The 17,331-nt window shown below is 43.7% G+C and overlaps 1 protein-coding gene and 1 long non-coding RNA gene across 18 annotated transcripts in view; one reads left to right on the top strand and one right to left on the bottom strand.

Annotated features, from left to right (window-relative positions):
- Positions 1–17,331, top strand: part of LOC138744504 (catenin alpha-3-like) — a 1,801,283-nt gene that overhangs the window by 897,308 nt on the left and 886,644 nt on the right. The window lies entirely within an intron of this gene.
- Positions 1–17,331, bottom strand: part of LOC138744510 (uncharacterized) — an 87,295-nt gene that overhangs the window by 16,437 nt on the left and 53,527 nt on the right. The window contains exon 3 of one of the 2 annotated variants that reach the window (XR_011345587.1): positions 8,460–8,803. The exons of the other annotated variant lie outside the window; for it this stretch is intronic. This is a non-coding gene — a long non-coding RNA (uncharacterized lncRNA). Of the gene's footprint in view, positions 1–8,459; positions 8,804–17,331 lie in introns of those variants that run through there. 2 annotated transcript variants of the gene reach the window in all.

Genomic DNA, 17,331 nt, shown 5'->3' with positions numbered 1-17,331 from the left:
ACGCAGCCTTGCTTCACGCCGTTGTCAATGGAGAAGGGTTTGGAGAGCTCATTGCTGTATCTGACCCGACCTTGTTCGTTTTTGTGCAGTTGGATAACCATGTTGAGGAACTTGGGGGGACATCCGAGGCACTCTATTTGCCAAAGCCCTTTCCTGCTCACAGGGTCAAAGGCTTTGGTGAGGTCAACAAAGGTGATATAGAGTCCTTTGTTTTGTTCTCTGCACTTTTCTTGGAGCTGTCTGAGGGCAGAGACCATGTCAATAGTTCCTCTGTTTGCACGAAAACCACACTGGGATTCTCGGAGGACATTTTTGGTGACACTAGGTATTAGTCTATTAAGGAGAATCTTAGCGAAGATTTTGACTGCAATGGAGAGCATGATTCCCCTGTCGTTTGAGCAGTCTGATTTCTCGCCTTTGTTTTTGTAAAGGGTGATGATGATGAGGCAGCTTTCCTTGGTCCCACCAGAGCATGAAAAACTCATGCAGTTTCGTATGCAGAGCTTTGTCGCCAGCCTTCCAGACCTCTGGGGGGATTCCATCCATACCTGCTACTTTGCCACTTTTCAGTTGTTCAATTGCCTTATGTGTCTCTTCATGGGTAAGGACCTCATCCAGCTCTAGACTCAAGGGTTGTTGAGGGAGCTGGAGCAGGGCGGATTCTTGGACTGAGCGGTTGGCACCGAAAAGGGATTGGAAGTGTTCTGACCATCGATTGGGGATGGAGATCTTGTTGCTGAGGAGGACTTCGCCATCTGAGCTGCGCAGAGGGCTTTGGACTTGGGATGAGGGGCCATACACCATGTTTAGTGTTTCATAAAAACCTCTGAAGTTGCCAATGTCGGCTCTAAGCTGGGTTCGTTTGGCGATGCTAGTCCACCACTCCTTTTGGATCTCCTGGAATTTGTGCTGAAGATGGCTGCATGCAAGACGGAAGCCTAGTTTTTTCTCTGGCCAGGAAGGCTTTGCAAGGTGAGCCTGGTGGGCTCCTGGTTTTCCTGGTTGTTTTCGTCAAATCAGTCCTTGTTTTTCCTGGAGGAGAAGCCCAGTACCTCTTCAGTGGATTGCAGTATGTCCGTTTTCAGCTGATCCCAGAGGGTTTCAGGAAACATGTTCATGAGGCAGTTTGCATCCTCGAGCTTTGCTTGGAGGTTTGCCTGGAAGTTTCCTCTCACTACGTCTGACTACAAGTTTCCAACATTGAACCTCTTTCTGGGGGCTCCACTGTTCTTGAACTTTGGCTTGAAGTTTAGGTTTAGCTTGCAGCGAACAAGCCATTGGTCAGTGTGGCATTCCACACTGGGCATGACCCTGGTGTGGAGCACATCTCGTTTGTCTCTTCCTCGCACCAGAACGTAGTCCAGGAGGTGCCAGTGTTTGGATCGGGGATGCATCCAGGTAGTCTTCAGGCTGTCTCTCTGCTGGAAAAGGGTGTTAGTAATGACAAGCCGCTGTTCTGCGCAGAGTTCCAACAGGAGGTGCCCGTTGTCATTGCACTTGCTGACACCATGCTTGCCAAGGATTCCTGGCCAGGTTTCTGAGTCTTTGCCAACACGAGCGTTGAAGTCGCTAAGGATGACAACCTTGTCGGTTGTAAGGGTGCGTTGGATGAGGTTGCGCAAATCAGTGTAGAACTTGTCCTTTTCTGCTGGTTCCGCCTGAAGGGTTGGAGCATAGACACTGATGAGGGTGATGCGACGCTTGTTTTGAAGGCGAGTCGCAGGGACATGATCCGGTCAGAGTGGCCTGTCGGGAGGTTTTCGAGTTTGGAGGCAATGGAATTCTTGACCATGAAGCCAACACCAGATAGGCGTCGTTCAGCCTGAGGCTTGCCAGACCAGTAGAGTGTGTAGCCCGCACCGTGTTCTTGGAGGCTGCCTACATCTGCAAGGCAGACTTCGCTGAGAGCGGTTATGTCGATGTCGAGTCTGAGGAGTTCATGTGCGATGAGGGCAGACCGATGTTCAAGTCGGTGGCTGTCAGTCTTGTCTTGCATGGTTCTGATGTTCCAGCATGTTAGCTTGAGTTTGTGTGCATCTTTTGAGGGGTAGGATGTGGACCTGTCCTCGGGCTTGCACAAAGGAGCTTTTAGGTGGAGTGCAGTGTGCGCAGTACTGGCCCCACCCTTTACACACATGGTTCATGTGCCGTGGCCAAGCAAGCTGGGATGTGGCAGCGAGGTCCTTGGGTCGTAGGTTTTATATCGGAGTGACCTTCTCCTATGCAGGTTGCTTTACCGGGCTGAAGAGGCCTGTCTCCCCTTTTAGGTCGAACCATTTCTGGAGATCTACGACCGCTGTCCCCAGTTATGGAGTGGTGCGCCCTGGAATCGGCCTGCGTGCGTTTACTCCTGCCACGACCGAGTAAAGGGGATGCAGCATTGGTTGAGGATCAGAAAGAAAAGTTCTTGTAGAAATTTTTTTTAAGACTGGAGAGAACTCTGCAATGGAGTTCACAGTTGTTAGTGTTTAGACTATTGGTTTTTGAGGCGTGTATTAAACTCTGAAATACACTAAACTGTTCTCATTGACCGCTCCCGGCCCGGGGCTCAGCTGCCAACAGTCGGGCTGTGTGGGCTGCCAGGGTTTGCCTGGCGATGGCAGCCTGTGTTCGGTGCTTGGGCAGCGGTGCGGGTAGGCCCGGTCTCGGCTGGCTGTCTCTCCCTGCGATGCAGCCGTTATCTCAGGCGGTCTCAGGTGTCCTGCCTAAATTTCATACAGTAGTACAGTAAAACCCCTATAATACAGAATTCAAGCAACTGGCAAAAAAAAAGTTGAAAATAAATAGGCAAAAAAATATGTAAGTTCACCAATCACTAGCTTGCAAATTCAGGAACTAGAAAATTCACTTATCCGGCATTCATCAATCTGCATATGTGCTGGATGTTGTTGTCGTTGTTCGTCCTTCGTAGTCGAAGATGACCATGACTTCAAAATCAAATGGAAGATTGCTGGCTGTGGGTCTGTAAATGACTGGTGAGGCCAATCCGGCCCCTGAATGTGAGACACATGTGGGTGGGTGCTGTTGTGGCAGTCGATGCTGCTCAGGACTTGCGCACAGCACACTTTTGTTGTGCCTCAGTGATGCGCCTGACTTCAGCTGTATGGGCTCCTGTGGTAGTCTTGCTGCGCCAAGGGCAAGTGTTTCCCACGTGTTGATGTCGACACCCAGGCCTTTGAAAGATACTTTGAGGCAGTCTTTGTGCTGGATGCCAGGGGTTTCACTGTATAATATAGAACAAGAGTACCATCACAGAGTAGAGGGCTACAATGAAAAATAAGTTCAATTTGTGCAAAGCAAGGGCAGGATGAGAACACTGGTGTGGGGTTCAGTCATGAGCCTGATGGCTGCAGGGAAGAAACTCACTTAAAGCCAATTGACGTGCAGCTTCACACTCTTGAGTCTTATTCCCATTGGGAGGAGGGAGAGGAGAGTCCTTGCTCGACCTTTCAGTATGTTGGATATCTTTCTTAGGCACTAGGAGATGGAGATGGACCATAGCAGAACTGTTGGGGAGCAGCATCAGCACTACTTGGACTGAGATGCCCTGAGAACCCCTTCAGATTCACTGGCTGCTAACAATAAGCCCCACACTAGGTGCAACATGAATTGTTACACCCTGTAACAAGAACAGAAAACACTGGGATCGCTCAGCAGGCCAGACAGCATCAATGGAGGGAGAAACTGTGGTTTCAGGTCAACAGTCTCAAGGTTACTTTGCCTGATGATCAATCTTCAACCTGGACTGTTACTTCAGATGATGCTTCCTGACCTGCTGAGTGTTGACTGCATTTTCTGTTTTTGTTTCAGATTTCTAACATCTGCAGTGTTTCAGATTTTTGATTTTCCGCGGTGCTAACTGTTTCCCGGTAGCTTCTAATGACATGTTCACGATGATACCAGCATCAATCATGATGAATAATTATAGTCACAAGGTACGAGTGGGTCCAGATGAAATATCAGAGTTGCTACGCGTGACTTTGAGATGACTGGTGTAGTCACAGGGAAGACCAGTGAGCCAACTTGCATACAGTGCAGCTACAGTTTATCGGTCAGATTGTCCGGACCTGTTATCCATCTTCCACTTGCTGTAAAGTGCACCTTCAGTGTGCACTGCTCAACATTGCTTGTTCCCAAGGTGGACTTTGCACTGCTCCATGTTTGTTGACACCCAGGCTAGGACATGTATCAACAAGTAGATGGGATTGACATTAAAGCCTGTTTATCAAATTGCCTGCAGACTAAAAGGTTGTAATTGTTCCAATCTTTCAATAAATATGAATTCCATTTGATCAATATATTTCGTATTAATTATCCATTGCCAAAGTATTGGCAGCCATATAAAGACAACATCTGGACAACTTGAATAACTGTTGACAGATTCAATTTCACCGAGCTGTGTAAGAAATCTCAGTGAAACTGCAGGACCAGAGTATGCCCTTTATGCAGTGTTTTTAAGGAACTAACTTCTGCTTGGAGGGATGAAAACTTCACCCAGGCATTCCACCCCTACTCCTATCCATACCTTCCAAATACTGCCAAACCCAACCTCCACATTCCCCGACCCTATTATCCCTACTGAAGGAATTACAAGAACTGCTGGAATCTTGAACCAACAATGAGATGCTGGAGGAGCTCAGTGGATAGGCAGAATCCATGGGTAGGTCAGTCAACATTTAGGTCGGGTCCCTTTACTGGAGAGTAAAATTAAAAAGGTGTAAATAATATGTATATGAAGGGATATTTAGAGCCTTTTTTTAAATGGTGGGACAACATGAGCTACAAACCAATCCTCTGGCATCTCACCCTTGGCTAAGGACATTTTGAATATATATCTGTCAGGGCCCCTGCAATTTCAACACTAGTCTCCCTCAATATCCGAGGGTCTATCATATTCAGCCCCTGGAATTTATCTACCTTTATTTGCTGTAAGGCAGCAAGCATCTCCTCCTTAATCTACATTTGTTCCATGACACTACTGTTTGTTTCCCTTCCTTCCTATGCACTCTGCCAGTTTCCTGAGTAAATACTGATGCAAAAAAAACTGTTTAAGATCTCCCCAGTACTTGAGGCTCTTCACATAGTTGACCACTCTGATCCTCTAGGGCAGTGGATCTTTCTCTTCTCACTCACATCCCACTTTAAGTCATCCCTCTGCCATCGGTGTTCAGTGATTGGTAAAGGATTGCTTAAGGTGGGACATGAGTGGGCAGGGAAGGTTGAGAATCACTGCTCTAGACCCAATTGTTACTGAAATATTTTGCTTGAGAAAAATTGTCTTTTCCTTTGGAGTTATGAAACCATGCACATAACGAGCCAATTAGGTACGATTAAAACAAGAGTTTTCAAACTTTTTCTTTCCATCCACCGACCACGTTAAACAATCCCCTACTAATCACAGAGCACCTATGGCCTAGGGATTACTTAAAGTGGAAAGAAAAGGGTTGAGAACCACTGCTCTCGTGGACCAATTTTGTCCTACTGTACTTTTAACATACTTGTAGAACCCCTTCAGGTTTACCTTCACATTATCTGCCAGGGCAACCACACGTTTTCTTTTTGCCTCCTGATTTCCTTCTTGAGTATTTTCTTTCATTTTCTGTACTCTTCAAGTAACTTATTAGCTCGTTGCCTATACTTGCTATACACCTCCCTCTTCTTCGTAACCAGATCGCCAATATTGCTTAAAAACCAAGGTTCCCTATGCCTGTTAACTTTGTCTTTAATCCTAACAGGAATGTATAAACGCTGCATTCTCAACACTTCACCTTTGAATGTCTTCCACTTACTTAACACACCTTTGGCAGAAAACAACATTTCCCAATCCTTTCTCATTTCCACAAAAAATTTGCTTTCCTCCAATTTAGAACCACAACATGAGGACCAGACTTATCCTTTTCCACAATTAACTTGAAGCTAATGACATTATGGTCACTGGACCCAAAATGTTCCCCTACACATACTTCTGTCATCTGACCTGTCTGGTTCCCTAATAGATCAAGTATTCCACCTTCTCTCATTGGTACCTCTATATATTGATTTAGAAAGCTTTCCTGAACATATTTCATAAACTCCAAGCCACCAGCCCTTTTAGAGTATGGGAGTCCCAGTCAATATTTGAGGGGAAATTTGATAGAAGTTTACAAGATTATGAGAGGTATAGACACAGTGGATGAGAGTAGACTTTTTCCACTAAGATTTGGGGAGATAAATATAAGAGATCATAGCTTTATGCTGAAAGGGGAAATATTTAGGGGGAAGTTCTTCACACAGAGAGTGGTGGGAGTGTGGAATGGCCTGCCATCTAATGTGAATGCGGGTGCAATTGTGTGTTTTAAGAATAAATGATACATGGATGGGAGATGTCTGGAGGGTTATAGAATGGTTTTCTGTGTTGTAGCTTTCTATGATTGGGTGAAAGGAACTGAGCAGGGACCAACAGGTGATGGGTCATTGGAAAGAAGGTGATGGAGGGAGAGAGACAGGAAGAGATGGATGGAAATAAGAGAGTAAATTAAGAATAAATGAAAATAATGGAACGAGATCAAGGTGAAGCTAGAGAAGTCTTGATAAAGGATCCCAACCTAAAATGTAGGCAGTCCACTTCTCTCCATGGACGCTTCCAAGTCATTCCAGCTTCTCCTATTTACATAAGATCAATGCAGCTTCTAAGATATGTGACATTGTATATTGTCTGCAAGGGAATGATCAAGTACGAGTGTTGCTTCATTGCGCATTTAACTATCAAAGTATGCTCATTTATGATCTAATCTTCCACTTTATCACTGTAATTGTTTTGCTTAATCTTAATACTTCTGCCTGAAATTGCCCTATTATCATGTGCTGTGTGCAATGATGCAGTCGGGAGTCATGGATGGGAAAGGTTTGACTCTCGGCCCTTTTATAGTGAAAAAAGCGTTTTATAAAGACAGGTTTCCTCTCCCTTTAAATCGCTCCACTTACCTCCATAAAAGACCCAAAGGAGGATTGGCTGGTACAACTTGCTCCACGTTCCCTCTGCTGCGGTGGGAATGGGGGGGGGGAGAAATGCTAGAGATGGAGCGAAGTCGCTCCACCCCCTCTTTAAAAGGATTGCCGCTGAGTGCGGATCCAAACAGGGAGGGAGGATGACATCACAGTGACACCATCAGCCCGCGACCCAAGAGCGTGAATTCTGAAGAACCCATATGGTGAAAAAAGATGATTGTGTTGTGCAGAGGATTGGCCTGAGTCCCAAGACTGCTTACACAGATCTCCACTAGTGATCGTACCTGCTCTGAAGTCACCATTTTGAGTATAGGCCGCTTTCCATTCCCGGCCATATCTTTCATGTCACAGTGGCGGGCGGTGCTACTGCACTACTTGCCGCTCCTCCTTCAGCTTTGGAAGCCACCTGCGAATTACCCCTGAATAAAAGCACCGTGTGATCTGCATTTTCATCCGTCAACATAAAAGGTAAATTCCACTTTTAAAAAGAAATTGAGCAGGGATAATGTGGGCTTTGAGCTTAAAGAATTTCGTCTGTCTGCCCTCAGAAGCTGAGCTCACCCAGGCTCAGTCTGAACATGTTTGGGAGATCACTGATGAATACCAGGTGTAATAGATTTTACCTGGAGAGGAGAGATGGTTGTCACCAGCTCATGAAAAACACGGGGTAGTTACTGAGGTGACTCAGTGGTTTGGAAAAGCCACGTAGATGGTTGAATAGTTTTGACTTTTCTGACACTCCTGATAATTCGGAATGAAAAAGAATGAAGTACAGAAACACTCAGCAGCTAGGCGGCATTCTTAGACTCCTCGCAACAGAGAGTCTTGTGCCGAAATGTTGACGGACCATTTCTTTCCATGATACCTGAGCCACTCTCCCTCCAGCTTCTCATGAGACCATTTGAATTTTACCTTCCCATTGTTCTTTGGACTGGTAAAAATTTGGGCTGGCAGGTTACACTTCTCAAACTGTCAGGTGGGATGTGACACTTGGCAAACAAGTGGAGGTTATCAATAATGGGGAATGAAGAAAGAGAACCCTGATTAAGAAAAATGATGATACAAAGCCAACTAACCATGCAAGAAGAGTACTCCAAAGTCCCATAGGTATGGGAAGCACATCATCAAAAAATGACTCCTCCATTATCAATCTGTCTCAACTTAATCATCAGTACCATTTGTCCAAAAGGTGATGTGGTGATACTCAGTGACACCCTCTGTTTGAAAGCCACACAATGCCATGAGAAATAAATTTGATTTTAGTCAATGGTAACAGAACCAATGTTTGAGAAGACTCAACAAAGAGCTTGGTAATATAAATTAGAAGGCAGAGCAGTGCAGAGGTATTAATTACTTGCAAGCATTCTGTTTTCCTAATTTTACTTTTACTTCCTTAGTAAAATATAATTTTTTCAGAATGTTGTTTGGATCAAACAGTAAGGTTACCTCTAAATTATTAAAGAGAATATCAAGAGAAGATCAGGCAAACTCCAAGACTGATGCCACCAATATGACACTTCAACCTCATTCCCCATTGGATTACATCTTACCAAAGGAGATTCTCACGAGGGACTCACTCAAGGCGATAACAAGTTCTGCGGGCAGACAATGTTTCATGACTAGTTTGGGCCCACCATACAGCAGATGGGATGCTATTCTCCAGAATTCTGAAGAACTTGAGTGCAGTATCTTCCATAATTGTCAATGGTGTTCATATTTCCTTGAGAGTACTTGTGCTTAATTCCATCCTCAATGGCGGCAACCTGGAGAGTCTGGACCAGCCATTTATTCTGGATAAACTGGCAGGCTCTGTTCACTGTTTTGATGCAAGTAAAAAGCTTGAAATTGGTCACCATCTTCATTGAGTCAGCACAGACTTCATTTAAGCACAGATTTTATTCAATTGATTAAAAGGCAATTTTAAGATCAACACTGTTCTTGAATCATGTTCAAGTTCATTATCATCTGACCCCCCCCCCCACACACACACACACACACACACACGCATACACACACACACACACACACACACACACACACACACACACACACACACACACACACACACACACACACACATTAATATTTATCCATTTTTTTAAATATATAGATAGATGGACAGGCATATCCCGCTTTACGAATACTCACTTTATGCAAATTTGTTTTTATGAAGAAACCTGTGGTCACTATCCGAAAAGAAATTTGAATGGGTTTTTGCTTTTACAAAAATAGCCTCCAATAGTAGTGAATGGGTTTTCACTTGTGTGTGTGTTTTCAAGGAGGGGACCGAGACCTAGAGGAGCAAATCTGTAGGGAGATAGTAGATATTTGTGATAAGCACAGGGTTGTAATTATGGGAGATTTTAATTTTCCACATATAGATTGGGAAACACATTCTGTGAAAGGACTGGATGGGTTAGAGTTTGTGAAATGTGTGCAAGATAGTTTTTTACAACAATATGTAGAGGTGCCAACCAGAGAAGGAGCAGTGTTAGATCTACTGTTGGCAAATGGGATGGGTCAAGTGACGGAGGTTAGTGTTGGCGAGCACTTCGGGTCCAGTGATCATAATGCCATCAGCTTTAATGTCATTATGGAAAGAGAGAAGCCCGGGCCAAGGGTTGAGGTTTTTGATTGGGGAAAAGCTAGATTTGAGGAGATGCAAAAGGACTTGCAGGGTGTGGATTGGGACAATTTGTTTTATGGGCAGGATGTAGTAGAGAGATGGAAGTCTTTTAAAGATCAGATTTTGAGAGTGCAAAAGCTTTATGTTCCTGTTAGGTTAAAAGGAGGGGCAAAAGGTTTGAGAGAGCCGTGGTTTTCAAGGAATATTGGAAACTTGGTTCGAAGAAAAAGGGAGGCATACATTAGATATAAGAAGCATGGAGTTAAGGGGATGTTTGAAAGATACATTGAATGTAAGAGGAATCTTAAGAGAGGAATTAGGAAAGCTAAAAGAAGGTACGAGGAAACTATGGCAAGCAGGGTGAAAACTAATCCAAAAGAGTTCTACAAATATGTTAATGGTAAAAGGAAAGCTAGAGACAAAATTGGTCCCTTAGAGAATCAGAGCGGAAAACTGTGTGTGGAGCCTAGAGAAATGGGGGAGATATTGAACAGTTTCTTTTCTTCGGTATTCACTAAGGAGAAGGATATTGGGAGATGTGAGATAAAAAAAGCAAATTGGGTAAATATGGGGAATATAGAGATTACAAAAGGTGTAGTTTTAGGGCTTTTGAAGAATATAAAGGTGGATAAGTCTCCGGGACCAGACGGGATCTTCCCCAGGACATTGAGAGAAGTGAAGGAGGAAATAGCAGAGGCTCTGGCGGTAATTTTCCAAATGTCATTAGATATGGGGATAGTGCCGGAGGATTGGCGCATTGCACATGTGGTTCCGTTATTTAAAAAGGGTTCAAGTAGGAAGCCTGGCAACTATCGGCCTGTAAGTTTGACGTCTGTGGTAGGTAAATTAATGGAGAAAATTCTTAGAGATAGTACTTATAAACATCTGGATAGACAGGGTCTGATCAGGAGCACTCAACATGGATTTGTGGGAGGAAGGTCATGTATGATCAATCTGATTGAATTTTTTGAAGAGGTGACTAGGAATGTGGATGAGGGTAGCGCAGTGGATGTTGTCTATATGGATTTCAGTAAGGCCTTCGATAAGGTACCACATGGAAGGTTAGTTAAGAAGGTGCAGTCTTTAGGTATAAATTTTGAGATAGTCAAATGGATTGAACATTGGCTGAAAGGGAGAGGCCAGAGAGTGGTAGTGGATAATTGTCTGTCAGGTTGGAGGCCGGTGACCAGTGGTGTGCCTCAAGGATCTGTATTGAGCCCATTCTTGTTCGTTATATACATTAATGATCTAGATGATGGGGTGGTAAATTGGATTAGTAAATATGCAGACGATACTAAGATAGGTGGAATAGTGGATAATGAAGAAGGTTTTCAAGGATTGCAGAGGGATTTGGGCTGCTTAGAAAAGTGGGCTGAAAAATGGCAGATGGAATTTAATGCTGATAAGTGTGAGGTGCTTCATTTTGGTAAGAAGAATCAGAACAGGACATACGTGGTAAATGTGAGAGCATTGATGAATACAGAAGAGCAGAAAGATTTAGGAGTAACGGTACATCGTTCCCTGAAGGTAGAAACTCACGTGAATAGGGTGGTGAAGAAGGCTTTTAGTATGCTGGCCTTTATCAATCATTGCATGGAATATAGGAGTTGGGAGGTGATGTTGAGATTGTATAAGACGTTGGTGCGGCCTAATTTGGAGTTCTGTGTGCAGTTCTGGTCGCCTAATTATAGGAAGGATATAAACAGAGTGGAGAGAGTGCAGAGAAGGTTTACCAGAATGTTACCTGGGTTTAAGCATCTAGAGTATAGGGAGAGATTGGACAGATTAGGTCTTTATTCTTTGGAGCGTAGAAGGTTGAGAGGGGATTTGATAGAAGTATTTAAGATTATGAAAGGGATAGACAGAGTGGATGTGGATAGACTATTTCCGTTAAGAGGAGGAAAGATTAAAACAAGAGGACATGAGTTAAGAATTAAGGGGCAGAGGTTTAGAGGTAACATGAGGGGGAACTTCTTTACTCAGAGAGTGGTAGACGTGTGGAATGAGCTTCCGGGAGAAATAGTGGCGGCAGAGTCAATTGTATTATTTAAGAAAAGGTTGGACAGATATATGGATGAGAAGAAGATGGAGGGTTATGGGCATTGTGCAGGGAGGTGGGACTAGAGAGGGGTGTTTGGTTCGGTGCGGACTAGAAGGGCCTAATGGCCTGTTTCCGTGCTGTAAATTGTTATGTTATGTTATGTTATAAGCAGGCAGAACAGTGTTTCACCGGACCACAGTACACACACACATGTACAATTCACAGCACATAATAATCACACATATGCATAAAGATATAATTTAAAATAAATGTAAATATTTTGGAGAGATTTACCTAGTTGCAGGATACCATTCATGAATTTCACAGACTGCAGGAAGAAGCTATTTCCCAGCCTGGCAGTCCTGCTTTTGATGTTTCTGTCACTTCTTCTTGATGCTAGTAGGTAAAAGTTAATGTTTCCTGGATGGAATGGATTATTAATCATTCTTTGAGCCTTATTCCAGTATTGTTCCCGGTGAATGTCGTCAACAGATGAATAGAAGACGCTTGTGATTTTCCCAGCTGTTTTGAAGACCCTCTTTATTGACTTCCAATCTGTGACTTTGTAGCTACCGTACCACACAATGATGTAGCCCGATAGAACTCTCAATTGTGCTCCTATACAATGTTGTCCAGATTGGAGATGGTAGCCTTGGCTTCCTCAACCTCCTTAGGATGTAGGTACTTCCTGATTAATGAGGATGTGTTACAGGTCCAGGATAGGTCATCGTTTAGATGCACACCAATGGAGTCATTGAGGTATAGTGGAGAATGGTTGAACTTTATCCACAATCATCTTCTTTGTCTTGTCCACGTTGAGACTCAAATTGTTATTCTCGTACCCAACCTCCTCTCTGTAAAATGACTCATCTTGTCCTCAACATCAAATCTCATGGTCTACCAGGAAGTCAATTATTCCTGTCCTCTGCAGGCATCTAAAGGCAGAATCTTCCAAATTCACTTATTCCTAGGTCAACATCTTGGGTTAGCCTCTGGTGCTCACTTAACCTGACACCAGTCTTTCAAAACAGGTTGTATCATGGGAGTAGCATGAGATGGATGCCAAATAAAAACATTCTAGGATGTGCTTGATTCAGGAGTGTCACTGGCAAAAGTCCAGGAGGGTCATTTGGGCTGGTAGCAAGGAACTTGAGGGAATGCAGAAGCACACAGAAGCTCGACGCTAGTGGTTGACAGAGCACACTGCCTCACGAACCACCCAAATGCCTGTCCCAACAGCTACCTCCTGACCCATCTGTAGGCATGCCCAAGGACCCCACATTGACTTCCTTGGGCATCTCAGAATCCAGCAAGCAAATCATCCTCGACCCTTAGGAGCTGCCTCAGAAGAATAGTACAGTTTCAACTGAGAATGGTGACAGATGAAAGTACTCTAATGTGTTTGCAAATATATTAAAATATTTGCATATGGGTGTGTGTACATTGTAAGGAAGATATTCTTGAAATCAAGGCAAAGCTGCTATAAAAATAAAAATGTTTAACAGGGCACTTGATAAACTCCTTTTCAAGTAGTGCAGATGGGCATTGGTTTATTGACAATTAAACAGACAAATTACTCCACTGGCAACACATCATTCCCGCAGGGGATTATTAAAGATCCAGACTAATTGGCTGTGTTCAAAATCCACAGCCTTCCGATGGTGAATTGAAGCAAGACAGAAGCAAACTTGTTCGGTGTTGGTGCTGCGTGAGGCCAAGCAAATAACACGACCAACACTTCAGGTGGGACTGCTGAAGAGAAAACCACGAGAAGCTGGAGTAACTCTGGCTTATTTTTATCCTGTATGGTGAATTAATTGCCTATTATAAAACTTGTTAGGAGTCCAGGGGACCCCAAAAAACCCAGCAGCAATAGATATACACCACGACAAAGGGTGACTTAATCAAAAGTTGCTTTTAATTTTCTTTGAACATAAAAATAGAATCAAACTTTAACTTATCTCTATTGATTTTTTTAACCTACTTAACCCCCTTCTAATTCTATGCGCATATGTGTGTGTGTGTGTGTGTGTGTGTGTGTGTGTGTGTGTGTGTGTGTGTGTGTGTGTGTGTGTGTGTGTGTGTGTGTGTGTGTGTAAGTTCAGCAGAGTTCTTTGGTTCACAGTCTAATCTCATTGGTTGCAGGGAATTCTTGTGCTGTGCACAGAAGTTAAAATTAATAAAATTCACCAGGCTTTGGTGCTTAGATGGCAAATGGTTACCTCTCAGAAGGGTTCTTGTTGGTTTTCAGGGAGAGAGTTTTTCTTGTTTCAGGTCACCACAGAGTTCCTTTCTGTTTCCCCTATTCACAGGGAAACACTGGGCACCCAGTCCTCTCCTTTGACCAGGCCGTCTTCCAAAGGTTGCCAGCTTGTCCCTCTGGAACCAATGTCTTTGTCTATCCTCTCTCTCTCTCTCTCTCTCTCTCTCTCTCTCTTTTCACTCCCTCCTCTCTGAGAGCAGAGCCTGTTTTTTTTTCTGTTCTCTACCTGCAAAGATCACCTGACCCTCCAGACAGTAAATGCTCTTTTCCAGACAGAGCTGCTACTGCCTGTTGTTACATTTGTTGCCTTTTGCCAATAACAGTCCATCATGAGTCTGATCCCTCTTGCAAAAGCTCCTGCAAAAATTCTGTGTTTTAAAGAGTTTGTGTGTGACCTGCTCCAACAAACCTTTCTCAATTTATCTTCCAAACACCTCTATATACTCTGTCACAAACTCTCTCGCATTTTTATTCCCATGGAGTTCAATAAGAGTCAAATTGGGAGAAGCTTAATACCCTCATCATCTCATCAAAGTGACCCCTGATGTGAATGAAGAGTTTATGTATCCTTTGGATGTCAGACACCTCCTTATTTGTCACAGAAGTAGAAGGGGGGAAGGGTGTGTGAATGGGAAGGGTTAAACTGTTGTGGTGTAGGTGTACATCTTCATGGGCCTATGGGCCTGTTCAGTGTTATAATGAGGACCAGGGACAGCAAAGCTGCATATAGTTGGGTGATCACTAGGGAAGGTAAGAAGGGTAGGCAGATAGCATAATTCCCCTCATTGACAGGGGTACTGCTTTGGTCAGTGTTGAGGGCGATGACATCTCCGGGACACAGCAAGGCTCGGCAAGGAAGGGTGAAGTGAGATAAGGTGACAGTGATAGAAGACTCGAGGATTGGGAGGAAAGTGGCCTTGACCGGGGGAAAGGGTCAAGGATGTCTCTGAGTGGTCACTCTCAGGGGGGAGGGTGAGCAGCCAGTAGTCATTGTACATATTGGGATCAATGACATAGGGACGAAAAGGGATCAGGTGACTAAAGGAAGTTTGAAAGAGACTATAATGCAAGACCTTGTGGTAGTAATGTCTGGATTACATCTGGGGTATGCCTGTGGGGTTGGGAATAAAAAGAAAGACCTGAGGAATGCATGGCTAAAGAGCTGGTGTTGGGGGGTAGGGGTGCAGGGATTCAAGCTCTTAAATTATTGGGATCTTCTCTAGGCCAGAGAGGACAAGAAGGACTGGCTTTGCCTTACCAGCATCCTGGCAGGAAAATATGCTGGTGCCACCCAGGAAGGCAGATAAACACTAGACGTGAGCTGGCTTGGGGGACCAGGATGTTCTAGCCTTGACAGAAACGTGGTTGAGAGAAGGCCAAGACTGGCAGCTCAGAGTCTCAGTGAACCGATGCTACAGGTATAAGGAGGGCGAAGTTGCCTCTTTGTTGAGGGAGGACACGATGAGGGAAGGTGTTCTTTGGGAATCATCTAACAAAGATATATGGGTGGAAAAAAGAAGGAAGGATCACTTTGATGGGACTATGTAATAGACCTTCCCATTAGTGAACAGGAATTGGAGGATCAGATGTGTTGGGAGATTACAAATAGCAGTCAAAATAATAGGGTAGTCTTGCTGGGATATTTTAGTTTTCTTTGCATTGACTAGGTCACCCATGGTGCAAAGAGATTAGTTGGAGTTCAATTTGTTGTGCCTCAAAGAAAGCTTCTTAAATTAATATATGGAGAGCCCTACTGGAGAGGGCACAACACTGGGAAACTTTGTAGATTGGGAAAGTGACTGAAAGTGATCCTTGAGTGTGCACTTTGAGACCAGAGACAATAAATATCTAGTCTTCAAGTTAAGTACCTAAAATGGGACAAGTTAACTAGTTTTCAAGGACCTAAAATGAGGCAAGTTAACTAGTCTTCAAGTTAAGGACCCAAAATGGGGAAAGTTAACTATTCTACAAGTTAATGACCTAAAATGAGGCAAGTTAATTAGTCTTCAAGTTAAGGGCCTAAAATGGGGAAAGTTAATTAGTCTTCAAGTTAAGGGCCTAAAATGGGGAAAGTTAACTAGTCTTCAAGTTAAGGACCAAAAATGGGGCAAGTTAACTACTTCAAGTTAAGGACCTAAAATGGGGCAAGTTAACTAGTCTTCAAGTTAAGGACCTAAAATGGGGCAAGTTAACTACTTCAAGTTAAGGACCTAAAATGGGGCAAGTTAACTAGTCTTCAAGTTAAGGACCTAAAATGGGGAAAGTTAACTATTCTACAAGTTAATGACCTAAAATGAGGCAAGTTAATTAGTCTTCAAGTTAAGGGCCTAAAATGGGGAAAGTTAACTTGTCTTCAAGTTAAGGACCAAAAATGGGGCAAGTTAACTACTTCAAGTTAAGGACCTAAAATGGGGCAATTTAACTAGTCTTCAAGTTAAGGACCTAAAATGGGGCAAGTTAACTACTTCAAGTTAAGGACCTAAAATGGGGCAAGTTAACTAGTCTTCAAGTTAAGGACCTAAAATGGGGCAAGACTGATTTTGGAAGAATTAAATGGGAACTTGCAGAGGTTGATGAGGAATCAGTTGTCTCCAGGAAAGGGGATGGCTGGAGAGTGGAAGGCTTTGAAAAGTGAGATAGCAAGAGTTCAGGTATAGCATGATCCTGTTAGGGTTGATGGGCAAGGCTGGCAGGTTTTGGAAATCCTGGTTGATGAGGTATATTGAGACCCTGATTAGGATAAAGGAGACAAAGACAAATTTAAGTAGTCTGGATCAAGCAAATCCCTCAATGGATATAAGAGAGGAATCAGAAAGCCAAAATGGAGACAAGAAATGGATTTGACTGGCAGGATTTCAAAAAAAACACATTCTGCAGGTAATATCAAGAGTAAAAGGTTGATCAGGGAGCCATTTGTTCCCATTAAAGATCAACATGGCCATCTTTGTGTGAAGCTGCAGCAGGTGGGGGAGATTTTAAATGTGGAGTAGACCATAGGAGCTGAGGAATTGTAGCAAATAAGTTGTGATGTCCTGGACAATGCATGAAGTATCAGGGGTGACGTGGTGATGGTCTTAGTGCACATTACTGTGGATAAATCCTGAGGCCTGAAAGAACACTGACAGCTTGCATTACATACAGGTTTGGGAATTTGAATGCTGAGGAACACAGGAAGCTGCAGAGGGTAACAAACGTGGCCAGATCTATCACAGGCTCAGACTTCCCATTTATTGAATACACCTATATGAGATGTTGCCTTAAGAAGGTAGCCAAAATGTTAAAGGACACCCACCACATGGATCACAACCACTAGAAGGTGCAAAAGACCCAGGTTGATAACACCTCTGTCTATAAGAGTTTCTACGTTCTCCCAGTGTCCTCAGAGTGCCTCGGTGTCCTCCTACATTCCAACGA

Source organism: Narcine bancroftii, chromosome 10 (genome assembly GCF_036971445.1).
Source record: "Narcine bancroftii isolate sNarBan1 chromosome 10, sNarBan1.hap1, whole genome shotgun sequence".
NCBI classification, from domain to species: Eukaryota; Metazoa; Chordata; class Chondrichthyes; order Torpediniformes; family Narcinidae; genus Narcine; species Narcine bancroftii.
The sequence above is the reverse complement of the archived record's forward strand: the minus strand, read 5'-3'. Positions and strand labels throughout refer to the sequence as shown.